General features: G+C 42.6%; 1 long non-coding RNA gene across 2 annotated transcripts in view; it reads left to right on the top strand.

Annotated features, from left to right (window-relative positions):
• Positions 1-16409, top strand: part of LOC126513265 (uncharacterized) — a 351195-nt gene that overhangs the window by 58995 nt on the left and 275791 nt on the right. Inside the window, exon 1 of one of the 2 annotated variants that reach the window (XR_007595277.1) lies at positions 14433-14499. The exons of the other annotated variant lie outside the window; for it this stretch is intronic. This is a non-coding gene — a long non-coding RNA (uncharacterized lncRNA). Of the gene's footprint in view, positions 1-14432; positions 14500-16409 lie in introns of those variants that run through there. 2 annotated transcript variants of the gene reach the window in all.

The raw sequence follows: 16409 nt of genomic DNA, 5'->3' as shown, positions 1-16409 counted from the left end.
AAGAATAAATAAGAAAACACAAAAAAACACTACACCATACAAAAGAAATTCGCAGTCATATCATACCTTACGGTCTGATTTATCTGCTTATATTTTGTTTATTTGTTTAATGATACTGCAAAATGTCCTGTCTCATGAAGAAATGAAACACACTGGAACCCAGAAAAAACCACAAAAATTATGATCTTTAGGCTCAAGTAGTTGATATACCACCTAGGGGAGAACAAAATTAAGGTCCCCCACTGGCATTGTGCATCATCCAGTAACTAAAATCCACCTCGGCTGGGGGTAGGCTCTCCCTTGAGTGATCAGGGTTGAAAGGGTAGTCTGTAGGTGGCCCCAGAGGTGTGTGGAGTGGGGGAATTCAAACATAGAACGTGGTTTGAGCTGCTTCTTCCTTACCAGGCTGTGGTCAGGTGACCTTTACTGACTTCTTGAATCCTTCAAGGTACTCTTGTTTACTTCCTTGTGTTTGGTCTCTCTTAGGCAACACTGATTTTTTTTACATGCTGTCACCCCGTACTAACGAAACAACCGGAACTCGGCATCTCTGATGAGCATCTCAGAGGTGAGGTCGTGATGATTAGACAGCCCAGATCTTGGCCAGGAAGAGGCATTCTATCCAGATCATCTTCAGGCTGTGGAGAGGAGACCAAAGAGACAGATTAAGTAGCCTCTCCCCTTCCCCTACCGTTTGGTGGTCTGGGTTCCTGCTGTTGCTAATTTGTCTTGGGAAAATATCCAGGAGGTGACTATCTGTAGCCACTGGGAGGCCCGGAGTGCCTTGTGTGTGAAGTCTGATGGGAGGGCAGGTTGGCCTGACCCACACCATCCCTTCACCAAGGGCCCTACTGAAGACATGCCATCTGAGAACTGCTCTAAGGTATGGACTCCAAGCTTTTTAGCTCTTCCCACTTACCCTTTGTACACAGTTTAAATCACCCTAGAAAATCTGACTGATTTTTAACTTTCTGCAATTGGCATTAAAGAAAAAAAAAAGCATATGTAAATATGTTTTTAAAAACCACCCATTTCCCGTGATTCATGAGTATATGCTCCTGGGAAGACAGGGTGCAGAGGATTGTTGAGTACAAAGAAACCTAATTTATCCAGGTTCTGATTTATGCATACACAGCACTTGAGAGTAAACCACCCTCTGATAAACGCAAAGACTCCACCCTGCTACCCTTTTACCCATCAGCCCTTTTTTTTGGAAACTTTACCTGGGTATTATTTGTCTTTCATGCAAGAAAAGGACAACTGTATTTGTCCTATGAATTCCCAAACAATAAAGAACAAAGCCTTCAGCAAACACCATTGCTACCTTCAGCCAATCCCCGGAAGCTGAAGTAAAAAGTGGTTCTGAGTTTTTCCCATCCCCAGCTGAACATGGGTGTGAGAACTAAACTCCAGTCCTCTGCAAGAGCAAGGAGAGCGCTTAATTGCTGAGCTGTCTTTCCAGCCATTTTTATTTACTTTCTTATTTATTTATTTGCATTTATTTGTGTGTGTGTGTGTGTGTGTGTGTGTGTGTGTGTGTGCACCACAAAGCTTGTTTGTAGGTCAGAGGAGAACTTAAAGAGCTGAGTTCTTGTCTTCCATGTGGATCTTGGGGGTCAAACTTGGAGGTTCAGGCTTGGCAACAGGTGCATTCTCACCAGCCTCTATTTCAGCGTTCTGACCATCATCAATTAATTATTATTTGAAGTGCTGGGGTTGAAGCCAGATCCTCACATACGTCAAGTAAGCACCCTGTGATTAGACTTATAGTCCCAGCCCGAATTTTGACCATATTTGCTTCCTTCAGCTACTGGTAATGAACACCTGGGTTGTACCTGCTCTACTTAGGGGCTTCTGTAGATTTGCAGTGTTTCATGTTCCCTTGGCAAGAGCATCGTGATCACATCTAAGTAAACATTTCTCTTTTAGTTATTTGTCAGTTTGATGATGCATACTGAAAATGTGTGCATTCTTCATGGATGTACTTTTAATTTTTTTTCAAGACAGGGTCTCTCTGTGTGTGTGATAGAGATTGGTCTTCAACTTGTGATCCTCCTGCCTCAGCTTCCTGAGTGTTGGAATTACAGGTGTGTACTATTCCACTTGGCTCATATTTTTCGTATTTTTAACAAGGGATTATATTTTCTTAAATTTTTTTCAGTTGCAGAAATGGCTTCCATTTTTATTATCTGAAGCAGATTAATATAGCAGGTATGTATTCCTAGATTTTGGTATTTTTTGCTTATTAAATTAAATTTTAAATGAATATATAAAATATAAAATACAAGAAACGCACATGTGATATTTTAATATATGCACACACTGTGTAGAAATTGCATTTCTAAGTCTGAACCTCAGAGTCACAGTTCTGGAAGAGCACAAGGATTTACCTCCCAAATAATGGAAAAAATAAAACCCTAAATACCTGGTAGAGAGTGTTGTTCCTTTTGGAAACTACAGCTCCCAGACTCCTCCTGGATTACAGATACCTGCGCGCAAGGGCGTGCACAGGTGCAGGTCATTTCTCCCAGATAACCTTGCGCTTCCCGTTAAAAAGCGAGCTTCCACGAGGTCTCACTCTCTCTCTTGCCCTTTACCCTTGTGTATCTTGCACACCTGTCCCTTATCGTGTCCCCCTCCCCCCATTAAAGTGCACCCACGTGGGAGCCGCGTGTCTTGTCTCCTTTTGCGCGTGTCTCGTCTATCCTGTGTTCGTCTACACACCCACCCGCTTTTAAAAGAATAATAGAGATGGTTGAACAAATTATAATGAAATATTAAACAACCAGCATGGGTAATGTGTTAGAAGCCCAGACAATGACATAGGAAGCTAAAAACATGTCCACCGCTAAAGCAGTGTAGTTTGAAAATTAGCATGTTCTCTAGCGCCAGTGTGGCGAATTCTCCACTGTGTGCTGTTGCAAGCCTGAATGGAAATCCACGGAAACTAGGCTGAAAGGGATGAAGACTCAGTGGTGAAGGCTGCGTTCTCCTTCTGTTTATGATTTTATCACTACAGAGAAAATTCAGCAATACTATAGTTCCAATCTCCCGCACCGGTGCAAAAAGCCAGGCAGGCATGGCTGAGTGCATGTGTAATCCCAGTGCTTGGGGGAGAAGGTGGAGAAACAGAGACAGGAGGATCCTGGGGACTGCCTAGCAGCCACCCTAATTCCAGGTTCAGGGAGAGATCCCATCTCACGTGAACAAGGTGAAGAGTGATGGAACAGGCCCTCCAAAACCCTCCTCCGGTCTTTGCATGTGCACATATAGAATGTGTCATTGCATATATGAGTATACAGAACACACAGATACAGAGAGAGAGAGAGAGAGAGAGAGAGAGAGAGAGAGAGAGAGAGAGAGAGAGAGAGAGAGAGAGAGAGAGAGAGAGAGAGAGAGAGAGAGAGNAGAGAGAGAGAGAGAGAGAGAGAGAGAGAGAGAGAGAGAGAGAGAGGAATGGTAGAGTTACAAAACAAGCATAAAATCTGATTGGAGAGAGCTCTCTGGAGAAAATGCATGCAGCGCGTTTGTCCTCAGCTTTGATCACTAGAGGTCGCTAAAGTCACGGAGATTATCGCCGGTCTCGTTTCTTCCTGTGTTTTGAGTCAAGGGCTGTCTCTGGCCTCCTGCTCCAGTTTCAAGCATTTACTGGAATATCTCTTTCTGCTTAAACATAAAGAAAAATAAACTGTTTGGATTAGTTTTTCCCCTGTAATATTAATATTCCCTGAAACAGACAGTCATCTATCCGTGGGACTATTCAAAACCATATGGGTGTTTCTGGAGAAGTGATTTATCCCCTCCTCTGATACCAAAGGGCTTGTTGGCTGATACCAGCTCAATGTGAGCTCTGAGTAATGTTGTTGAGACAGAACCACAGCTCGCCCAGCAGCAGCACAAACCGTTTCAAGTGAAACAGTATGGGCCATTTCAAGGAAAAAACGTCCTGCCTTTCCTGGTAACGTGTGTGGGGTAGGAGGGCTTCAGTGAAGCAGAACTTTTGAGAACACCCAGTGCATCTTTTGAATAACAGACCACGCTCCCTTTTCATGCATTAATGCTTCTTCTTCTTCTTCTTCTTGTCTCTTAAACTCCACATTAACCCAAAATTATGGAGAGGCACGAATGATCACAAAACTAGATTAGGTCCTAGAAATATTCAAAGAACTGTCTTCCTTCACAGGGTTGCTCAAATAGAGCTAGAAAAAACATAGTTGGTATGTCAATGTTCTTAATATACTGGCATCCCAGAGAAGGAGAATTCAAGCCCCAGGTGCAGCTGTCATGTTTAGCCAGGACACACCATGTAGAATGTGTGCATTCATTAGGAGTTAAAATGATAAGGACGTGCTGCGGTGAGCCTCTCCTGTGGTCCATTCCCAACAGCTAAGCTGCTTGCCTGGCCGTGAGTGTGCGCCTTTGTTTGCACAGTTTCCTACAGTCCCCTCTCTGTAGGACCCCAATGCTCAGACAGGTCCAAGGTTGAGCTTTCTGACAAGCCATAAACCAAGAGCCTTCAAGCCAACATCAATGTGACGTACTTTGCATTCGAGTTTGGTCCTCCTTATGTAACGGATTTGATTTGACTTTGATCTCGGTTAACTTTGAAGTGGCCAAGGTCCCTACTTTCCGTAAGTTCTCTCCACTTCTCCTTTAAGTTAAATCAGACAGGCAGGCAAAGCAAAATCTAAACCTTGAAAGAAGTGGGAACAGCTAGACACAGTCAGTTATGCATTTCCGTGATTTTGTCTAATGCATTGCTGCAGTTAAAGCATTTCATGCCAGCAAGTTACTTATTAAATTGTAAGTGATGGTTGCATTTTCCATTGCATCATGGGAGAAGACACGTTGTTGAGAAGCTGTTGCATGATTCATCTGAAAACTTTATTCAGTTGGATGACTACCGATTGTAGTTAATAGTGTACTAAAAACTATTACTACAAAGTAGCGTGGACAAAAAAAAAGTATTTGTGTGAGAATTCTGATATTTGAGAATATACATGTAAAAGCTGGATGTCTTATGCAAGTTCATAGAATCCAACATTTGCATTTGTGTTTATAAAATCATTGATGCTCACATCTCTCTCTCTCTCTCTCTCTCTCTCTCTCTTTTTTTTTTTTTTTTTTTTTTTTGAGACTTACAAGAAAGCCAACCAGAGCCCTGGTGTAGTCTTTACTTTTAGTGACCTACATACTGAAGTTAACATTGATAAGATACTACTAACTACACGCAAGCCCGATTTGAACTCACCAGCCCTCCCTCCCTCTCTCCCTTCCTTCTTTGATGCAAGGTGTCACTTTGTTGTCCAGGCTGGTCCTAAGCTCATGGTAGCTCTGTTTCCCCAAGTCTTCTAGATGCCAGGATTATAGGCCTGAGCTACCTTGCCCAGCTGTCGCTGCCAATGCCTCCTCTTCCACGTTGATGCTCACATCTCAAGCATTGATTGATTCTGGCTTATTATGCTCCAGGTACAAGGGAAGATTTTCTTCCTGCCCTTAAGATGGTTGCATTGAATAATGGCGTCCCTATACAAATATACACACATGTACACGGCATGTATGTATGTATGTATGAAACTTGCATCTGCGAAGAGTAATTAAAAAACCTGGCCCATTCAGGCTTCATTTATCTGCTCACAACGCTTCACTGACTTCGTTCTCCTAAGAGTGAGGAGACTGGCAAAGGCAGGTACAGACTGTTGTTGAAGGGATCACCTGCAGACTGCCCCGGGGTTTGTTCACGTAGCCATTTCCACCTTATTCAGAAGGAAGCAGAAGCGTAAGCTGTCTTTCAGACCATCAAGAAGGACTGTGTTCTCTTTGGGTACATCAGAACCCGTCAACCTCAGACTCACTAGTAATGCGGTGCAGACATTGGCGTGCTTCTTAACTGTGGCGCTGGAGTAGGATGTGTGCTACCAGCATCTCCCTGGGTGCTAAGGCACACTCATTCCTGTACTCGGTTTTGACGCCTTTGGACATTTGGAAAAAATCCAGAAGGAGCTGCATTTATTATCTATACTGGAAAATGTAGTGTTGGGGGATCTCTAAAACTGAGGCTCAGAGATAAAGAGGTGACAGGATAAAAACCCATGTGTTTGCACACTCACGCTCCTCCGTGAACATTGTACCTAGCTAGTGAAGTGCAGCAGCAGCAGCAGGCGGCGAGATGCATGGTTTTAACTGTGTGCTGTAGATAACACTGAGAGCCTGTTAGCAGGCCAGCTTATCAGAAGTGGTCCTTTGATCTTCGAGTCTCAGGATTTTTAGTTGAAATCCTAAAACTGTGCTACTAGGGAAGCCACTTAACCTCTTTGAATCTCAGTTTCCTCGTTTCTAAAGTGGAGACAGGACCTGTGTGGAAGAGCTGAGCTGAGAGCCAGGAAGGGATCTCAATGCTGAGCACTCACGGGTCTCCTTCTATGGAAGTTGGCTGTAAACCGCACAGGACAGTTAAGCATTGAGTCGTTGTTAATGCTATTCTGAGTCTATGTTCTGGGTGCACGCATTTCTTCTATTTAAAAGACTTTAGTGAGCGAAGTAGATGGCCTAGAATTGATATAGGAAGTCTACTTGTTAATGCAAAGTCAGATTTATGAGAGTAGCCCTTTACCCCCCGAGGAGGAAAAATAGTAATTAGCAAAGAACTGAACTTGACATTGGAAAGTTTCTCCTTTTCTTCTTTTGGACACGAAGGTAAGAAGAGACACAGCGTTGGGGTTGAGGTGGGAGAGAAAGAGTGGAAATAATGACCGAGCATAGACTGTGATACTGTGATCTTAATTACTTTTAAGAATGGAAATCTTATCACTGACGATTTTGCCTGCTCTTGAGACCCTTTTCCTCCTATTGGGTGGCCTTGGCCAGCCTTAATATGAGAGCTTACGCTTTGTCTTGTTGTATCTTCTTTTGTCCTGTTTGGCTGTCATCTCTTGGAGGCTTGCTATCTTCTGAAAAGGAAATGGAGAGGGAGTGGATCTGGAGAACAGGGGAGAGAGTAGGGGAAGGAATAGAGGGAGGGGAAACTGTGGTTGGGATGTACTGTATAACAGAAGAATCTTTTTAACAAAAGAAAAAAATGGAAAATGGTCTTAGCATATAGTTTCTTCTGAAGGGCAAACATCTATAATTAGATACTAAGTAGACCTAGAAAGACTTGATGTCTTGGGCTGAAGATTCACTTTTAAGGAATGGTAGAATATCTTTTAAGTTCCTTGTCTGTGCTTAAAACATTCAAACCATGCAGACAGATCACAGGCCCATCCTAGGAAAAGCGGGCACCATAGGATGCAACCAAAAGACTTAAATGCTGTGGGAGAAACAGCCCTGTGCACCCTTGTGGGGCACTAACTGTAGACGCTAAGTTCAGCAGTCCAGGACACACAGAGGCAGGTGTACTCAGGGCCCACTAAACCGGCTTAGCTCTGAGAGGCTGTTTCTTAATAAACTAGGCTTCTCATGGACAACGACTTGTTCAAAGTCTCAGGAGACACCTTAGAAGAATCAAGCTCATCTGTCAATCTGATATCAAATGAGTAGACAATGATCCACAGGAAGAAACAGCATTGAAACTTGAGAACTTGCTAGAAAGCCAGCCGGATTCTGCATTGTGCTTTGTGAGCTTGGTCAAATTGTGTGTGTGTGTGTATACACACATAAATCAAGGTACATAAATGTTATATATATATATATATATATATATATATATATATTCTCTGAACTCAATTATCTTCATGTGGAATTAGGCAGCTTTGGGTGACATGTAAAATGTACGTAAAGATGAGTTCTGTGACATAATAGGCAGCTAGGATAATGGATCACAGTTTTAATAAAATACTCACAAAATGTTCTGTCGTGTGGTTAGGGGCTTCAATCAAAGGCCTCTGTGGAAATATGTTAGGAATGTCGGAGCTGTCTCGAAGAGTGTTCTATGCTAACTTGGAGGGTGAAAACTGAGGGCTTAGACAACAAGAGCCAAACAAAATAAGAATCAGACTCTGATATGTTTTTCAAGTGAAAGTCATTTTGGACTAAAAAGAAACAGCCTCTGGATTTAGCAATTCAGTTTGAACTCTGGAAATTGTCTTCGTGCCCAGAGACTTTAAGCATACTATCTGTTTTTTGAGTTTTGGAGAGAGTATTTTTATTTATTTATTTTGATTTTCGAGACAGGGTCTGACAAGGTCCGGGTTGGCCCCAACCTCACTGTGTTGCCAAGAATGGGCAGCCCTGAACTTCTGCTCCTCTTCCCCCCATCTCTCAAGTGCTCGGATGGAATTGGAGGAGTGCTCCACCACACCGAGATGGAGGTGTCCTTTTAAAATATACTTAATTTGATTATCAACTAGTTGGTTAAGGCTGCTACGTTAAGTATGTCAAATTCCAGTAAGTACCTGTACTTGCTTGCATTTAGTTCTTTCTGGGGGAAATCTAGTTAAAAAAATTGATGACCCAGAAATGATATGATAATCCTATCAGATGCTGAAAAGCTAATTTAAGCCAGTATCTATTTTGTCTTCAGGAAAAATACACATAGTAGTTAAAAAACAACTAACATTGCTGTTTGTTCAGTGATGGCTATATTTCTTCTGGACAGCTGACAGTCCTGTACGTGGCAATGACTGAAGGAAGTGAGCACCTGACTCCCCATCTCGAATGGGCTACTTTTCCTTGTTGGTTCACCCTGTGGAGTTATCACCAGTCCTGACATCTGTCCACATCTGCTGTGAACTCCCTCAGAGAAAGGGTAGATTTCCAAACCCAGCTAGACTCAAACAAGATGTGGGCCGGGTGTCCCCCTGAATAGTTTGTTCTGACACTACCTCAACTTTCATTTCGGATGTTTCATTGGCATCATGCACTGAAGGTTCACTGAAGGCCGGGCTGCACTGTCACCAGGCATCAGTTGCTCCATAGTCATGTATCATGAGACAGTTATGGTCTTTTGTACAAAGTATTCAATGAAGCGTTCAGTAAAGCAATCACAGACGTATAAGGTATTAGTAAGTGGTTATAATAGGACAAAATTAAATTATTGCAAGGCCTTCCAAGGACAGATCCATTACGGCAAAATATAACCATGGGTAAGACATGGGAAGAAGACGAAGAGGGCGGTGTAGGGCTTGCTGGTCATGCTGGGTAAGCACTAACGGTGGGCCTGAAAAGCATGGGTGTGTAGAGACAGGGATGGATATCAGCAGAGGTGACCAGTTCACTCCCAGGCTCCTAGACCGGCAGCTCGGGAATGTAGTAGGATTATCCCCTGAGATGGGGAAATCAGGAAGGCAGTACACAGAGAAGGGCAGAAAGCGAACAGACACCGTGGAGGTTCAGATATAATAACATTAGATATTACAAAATAAGCAACGGGGTATGGAGAAACATGTGTTTTCTAGAAGGAGACTTAAAATAACAGGGATCAAAATCAGAGGTATCAAGACAGAAATATTTTAGCCATGACATGGTCCTGCCTTTCATGATTAAAATTTAACTAAATAAGACTACTTGCTATAAGTCAGGTGGTGGTGGTGCACATCTTTAATCCCAGCACTCGGGAGGCAGAGGCAGGTGGATCTCTGTGAGTTCGAGGCCAGACTGGTCTACAAGAGCTAGTTCCAGGACAACTAGGACTGTTCCACAGAGAAACCCTGTCTCAAAAAACTAAAACCAAAACCAAAAGACTACTCATTATATTAAATTTGAAAAAATAAACTAGTAAACATCAAAAGGATTTGTGAGTATTTTATTTAATATTTTCACTATTAAGAGGCCAGGAAACTAACCACTGTTGTATACAATACACATAAGATACACAGGAGGTGAGTGGTCCTTGGACTTCCCACAGGGCAGGAAAACTTGATTGCTCTTTGGGCTAATGAGGGAGGGGGACTTGGTTGGGGGAGGGGGAGGGAAATGGGAGACGGTGGCAGGGAAGAATCAGAAATCTTTAATAAAGAAATAAAAAATTAAAAAAATAAATTTTAAAAAAAGATAAAAAAAGAATATTGCTGCATGGGACATTTCCTAACTTTTTAAATAAAACAATAAACTAACAACAACAACAAAAAAAGATACACAGGATAGCAGCAAAAGGACCAAAAGATGAAGCCCTACTGGACATCCAACAAGAAGGCTGGAAATCATCGCCCATAGACACAGTCAATCAATCAGCCTTTAAATCCGTTTTCCTGATGAGTTCTTCAGGTTTTTTTTCGGCAAACAAATCATCGGAACAATAACAAGCACACACCCTCTTCCTGGTTCCTCAGCTCTGGGCTCCGGGATGGCTTCTGGCCTCGGGCTCTGTGGGAACATGGACCTTAGCTGAGCCCTTGAGAGCATCTGGTCACAGTCTCTCAGGGCTTTCCTGGGCCTGGAGAGACTTCCCAGACTGGACGCTGGCTAGAAGCCTGTATGGCAGAAACATGGGGCCCATCACAGGAGGGTGCTCCCAGCACAACAGCTTGGTACCTCCAGAGTGAGGGCTGAGAGGCAGAAGGCAGTAGGGAAGCCGCAGTTGTTTCTTTGTTACTCTCAGGAGTGACAGCTCCCTGTCATTTCTGTCATAGGCGTTGCCAGTGACCAGTCCTGATAATGAACGGGAGGACACATCAGAACAGAATTCGAGGAGGCAGAGATCATTAAAGGGCGCCTTGGAATTGAGTTCCAGCCACGTCATGCATGACAATGATAAAGACAACACACTGACTGAGTGGAGAGGTGGCTCAGCCGTCCAGAGTATATAATGCTTTTGTAGTAGAGCAGAGTTCTGTTCGCAGCACACGTCAGGTGACACACAACCACCTGTAACTCCAACTTCGGGAGGCTCTTTTCCAGCCTCCGGGTACCTAGACTAACATACACGTACCCTTACCTCATAACTAAAAATGAAAAGGTTAACTGAGCAAAATAAAGGATATAAAAAGACTTTAATTATTATAAAAAAGGACAACATAAAGATAACAGACATTGCTTGTCTACATTATAAGCAATGGTTTCATTTTCTTCCATTTAGATTTTGACATTTTATAAGAATTGCATAGGGTGCTGGAGAGATGGGTCAGTAGTCCCCAGCACCAGCTTGGAGGCTCACAGTGGTCCGGAGGGAGGAGCTGTAGTCCTCTTCTGATGTCTGCACATGCCCTTACATGATGTATACCCACAAAGACACATACACCTAAATAAAAGTAATAAAAATATTTAAAAATAATTTTATAATTACCACAAACTTGTTCATTATATTCTTTATAAATGCTGAAGGAACCCAGTACAAGCATTGATCAGTCAATATTAACCTTACATTTAGTATTAGCATGCACAGTTCAAACCAAACTCCTGACCAGAAACAGTGAAGTATGGCAATCACACAATAAGATGAGTTAAATTCAGAGACTGAAAGGGTCCACGTGCCTCTGAGCCCAGGGATTTCATAGGCATTCAAAGACAATAACTCGGCTCTCACTTGGTGGCTGGGAGGCTAATTTTCATTTTAATCTCCTCAAAAGATACTTTGTGCCTAGGCTCGGTGATCTCTCAGGTAAGTTTCTAACTTCAAACTCCATTGATTTTCATCAGATATTTACCAAATTCTTCATAAGTATTTAAAGCAGAATGCTTTCTCAGCCAACTGCAACACAGTCGAAGATTCATGAGGAATTTCAAGGTGTTTTTGGAAAGAAATGTTGCTGCGAATGTTTATTTTTTACTTGCACCATGAAGTCCAGACCCTGCCCCAGCACACCGGAGGTTGGTCTTGGGAGACATGAAAAGCACTACAGAAGTTTTCTGCAGCATTTACAGCTTCAACTGCTTGCTCCATGGAGGGGCCATGCCTGTGATTCTGCACGGTTAACCCTGCACAGTGTCTGTTGGTACCCAACAGAGGTCGGTCCTGGTATTTCCTTCTGCAGGATGTCCGCTCTGCTTGTCTTCCCGCATGAGAGAATGCAGATGTTCCCGAAATCATCTTTGCATGGATTAATGCTGAGAGAGAAGGGGTAGAGCTGGAGGGGAGCTGTCAGGGCCAGCCAGGGGGACACAGCCTGGCTACTAAAACATGAGCTCTTCTCCGGGAAGCAGACTTCACTTCTGTTTCTGTTGAATCAAAGGGCAAAATGTTCTCTTGCTCTTTTAAAGTTTCAAGTTCCAAATGCCACCATGACGAGACACTCTTGGATCATCTGTTCCCATGATGTGGTGCCACTAACATGTTTCATGTAGTCTATGATGCAGATACCTGGATGTGGGAAAAGTGGGTCCAAAGAACAAGGAAGTGTCATGTGACCACAAGTAGGTATGGATGAGCTGTTATGAAGTCCAAAGAGCTCTATACATGCCTGTCACAATGTCACTCAAATAATAAGACCACTGCCCTCCTGTGAAGGGTTTTCAATGCTTCTCACACTATAGATGCCAATAAAATGTTTAATAATCTATGGCATATTAGTGCTAGAGTAGTTGGGTTTCCTGGCAGATGGAAGCACCAATGTCTGTTCCAGGGACTAGAGACATACAGATGAGTAAAGATGTTGCTCTTAAGAGGTTAAGCTGAAAAGATATATGTAGGTCATTCATACACTATGATTGTGAACATATTCCCCCGGGTAGGGGCGGGTCTCTCAGTCATATATAAAGAAACACACAGGAGGAAATCAGACACTTGGGTGTGGGCTAAGCCAAGTCTTAGAAGTATAGTCAGACTTTTAGACATGTATTTGCACCAAAGCAGATCAGATAAATGCACCATAGAATGCAGAAACATCTTGGTCACAAAGCAGGCAGAGAGTCCATAAAGATGAGTCTGAGAGCAGCAAGAACTTCCCTGTCTTCATCTTTTCCCACAGTTCCACAGATGGTGAAGACTATGTCAGAGCTTAAATAAAATGGATGACTAGTGAGCACGGGCAGAATAAGGCAGCGAGGTGATACGTTATAAATTCAACTTTCAAACTGTTCACGATCAAGAACTCCTTGGCCAATCAAATCCCTAAATGCGTACTCACAACACACAGGCAGGCTCGGTCAGATGACCCATAGCTGTGCCGACGCCCCTGACTTGGTGCAACCTTCTTTTAAAAAGCACGACTGTTGTTTCCATTCATCATCTTCATCGTCCACCCATCATCTTCATTACTGGTTCTCTGAGACAGACAAAAGGAAGCTCCTGATGAACAGGATGTGGCAGTTGTCCATCTTGAAGAAGAACGGGAAGAGGCAAGGTAAGTTTCTTCTTTTTACAACCCTAGGACTATGCGTGACCGGAGTGGTGATACCACTTAATGAATATTTACAACACAGGTAACTATTAGGAACTTGTTTGTATGCATTAGCTCGTGTAAACCTCATCATAACCCAGTGAGGTTGGCACTACTGTTTTGTTAACGAAAAGTGAGAGACCAAATGCACCCATGATTTACCAAAAATGGTAAGTGGAAGTCTCTCTCTGAAACATGTCCTTATACTTAGAGACCACTTTTTTTTTTTAACTAGCCAATGTTTGCTTCCTTAAGTCTTGCATAAAGTGGCCCACATAGCATTGCTCAAGGGTTCAGCCACTCTGTGCTATTTCTTCAAAAGATCTAACATGCTTTGAAGGTCTCCTCGCCTCCCACCCTAGCTGTCCTAACAACCGCCTCACCGCCTCCTCTGAAGGCTTACCTGGCCTACTTCCCATTAAAACATGTCATGCAACTTCCCTTGATGTCTCTGACTTTCCTTACTGTACCCATTTCTATATAATATTTTGAGCTATTTAGTATTAGCTTCTTTTAGCCCTCAGTTTAGTATTCATGCTACATGATACTATGAGATTGATCCACCTCTTCTCTTTCCTCTTCCTCCTCCTCTTCTTCCCTCTTTATAGAATTGAGATCAGGGCCTAACAGACAAGAGGTAATCTATAAACAATTATTTCATATGCATAAATATATTGTTATAAATATTCTACTTGGTTTGAAATAAGGAGAAAAATATAATCAGCCTCATCTTGGTTTCTAATGTCTGCCTTTGCCCACTGTACTCTGTTACTGTATCTATGAAATGCCAAGCTTTAGTTGGTTCATCCTCTGTCCAATGTTCAAACTCACTACAAGGTTAAAAGAAGACAGTTTTGCCATGGACGGCCATGCGTTTACCTAAACCCACCATTCCTGTTCTGAGGTGCTGAGAGTGATGGCCCTTCACTCATGTCTTCCAAGGTTGTCTTTCTGCATGGAGGATCAGGTCTTGGCAATGATGAGCCAGGTGCATCATTTCAGGGATTACTGTTTAAGCTTAAGATGAGCTTCCTGTGGTTTTCTTCAGTTAACTACAGATCAGGGTATGAAGCCTCAAGGCAGACAATCCAAAGATATCATTGAGATCTCTGAGTCATTCTGTGGATGGAAATCACTTGCTCTTTTTAGGTGCAACACTGATGGAGATGGGTCTTGTATCTTATCTGTTGATTTCATTGGTTAATAATAAAGAAACTGCCTCGGCCCTCATAGGACAGAAAATTAGGTAGGCGGAGTAAACGAATGCTGGGAAAAAGAAGCTGAGTCGGAGTGAGGAGTCGCCATGATTCTCCCGCTCCAGACAGACACAGGTTAAGATCCTCCCTGGTAAGCCAGCTCGTGGGCTACATAGAATATTAGAAATGGGTTAGAACAATATGTAAGAGCTAGCCAATAAGAAGCTGGAACTAGCCTGGCCAGGCAGTGTTTGAAAGAATACAGTTTCCGTGTAATTATTTCGGGGCATAAGCTAGCCATGCGGGCGGCCGGGTGCCGGGGACACAGCCCCGACGCTCCTATTTCAACACAACACCAGCATTTTAAATGAGTAAAACATAAGCTATGAACCTTCAGGATTTATTTGTTTTAATGTTTGTTTTATCTACATTTGTAAAATAGGTGAGAAATTCTGGAAGATTTGGTGGAAATCTCTGTTCAGTTATACAGTCTTTTGGAACCAGAAGACCTGTCAAGATACTTTGTATTTTTTTTTAATTTTTAGGTTTAAAATATTTTTTGAAAATATATCATTACAATTTTGCTTTTCATTAGTGGGGGAGTACAGGCATGGTGTCTGACTTAAAAGAGCCAACTGAGAGGATCTTGTGGCTGTAGACTTTTGAAAGACAGTAGGAAATTTCTGACTAGGACAAGTCAGTACGTGGTATACGACCAGCAACGAAGGACCTGTGACTGGATTTCTCTGAAATATAACTGAGCTGTCCAGACTCCCCATGGGCCTTCCAGAAAGGTTAAATAATAACCGGGTTTGCCATCACTAGAGTCATGCCTTAGCCCACATACCATTTTTGTCACTTACCATTGTTCAGATGGAACAGGACCTTCAAGAAAGACCGTATTAAGCTGGACGATTTCCTGTGTTAAGGTCCTAAAGGCTTTTTTTTTTTTTTTTTAAAAAAAAAGAACAGCCTTTAATTTGACTCATGGTTTCAAGGGAGAGCCAGCCTATCCAGAGGGAAAGGTGTGGCTGCAGGAGTGTCTTGAAATAAAGAGGGGCTGCTTCATGGCAGAGGCAATCAATACGTGAACACTGCTTTTCATATCCTGGCTGACCAGGAAGCAGAATGCTCATGGCAGAACCTTCAGGCCTGCCACCCGAGACCCAGTTCTGATAGGTAGGCCACACTAAGGGTCCCAGGTTTCTCAGAACAGAGCCACCGTCTGGAGACCAAGTGTTAAAACACACAAGCCTGTCAGGGAGCACTTTGCCTTCAAACTATAGCAGTCAGTGATTAAACTCATCTTTCATAATTGTTGCTTTGGAGTATAAAAGATATATAATAGCTGTTTTCCTAAACAATGCAAGACAGAGAAATAGAGGTATTTTAAAAATTGTTGATATGGAATACATGATGATATACTTATCCTGTTCAAACCTTGATGGATTTTTTTCGCAAACAAAACAGACCTATAATATCCATACAAGATAGCAACCCTATCACACACCCCTGAAATTCAATGATATGGGATGCCATTTTGTTTATGTGTTGCTTTTACTTCCTAATGAATAAAGCTGTTTCAGCCAATGGCTTATCAGAGTAAAGTCAGGCGAGAAATCTGAGCAGAGATACAGAGGAAAAGAAGGCCACGTAAGGTCAGATGCCAGCCAGCTGCCGAGGAAACAAAACATGTAGAAAATGAGGTAATGCCACGGCCATGTGGTCACATAGACTAATAGAAATGGGTTAATTTAAGATGTAAGAGCTAGCTAGGAATAAACCTGAGCCATCTACCTAAAAGTGTTGTAATTAATATAGTTTCTGTGTGATTATTTCAGTCTGGGCAGCCAGGAAATGACAGTAGTCTCTGTTTACACTTCCCTCACCCCTTTCTAATGAAATTAATCTCCTAGGATTTCTAGCTTGTTAGCCCTAGTTCCTCTCTTCTTAAAATGAG

The sequence above is a fragment of the Alexandromys fortis genome, unplaced genomic scaffold, assembly GCF_014885135.2.
Source record: "Alexandromys fortis isolate MF-2015 unplaced genomic scaffold, M_Fortis_MF-2015_v1.1 scaffold_127, whole genome shotgun sequence".
NCBI lineage: Eukaryota > Metazoa > Chordata > Mammalia > Rodentia > Cricetidae > Alexandromys > Alexandromys fortis.
Note: the sequence above shows the minus strand (reverse complement) of the source record. Positions and strands in the feature narration are given on the sequence as shown.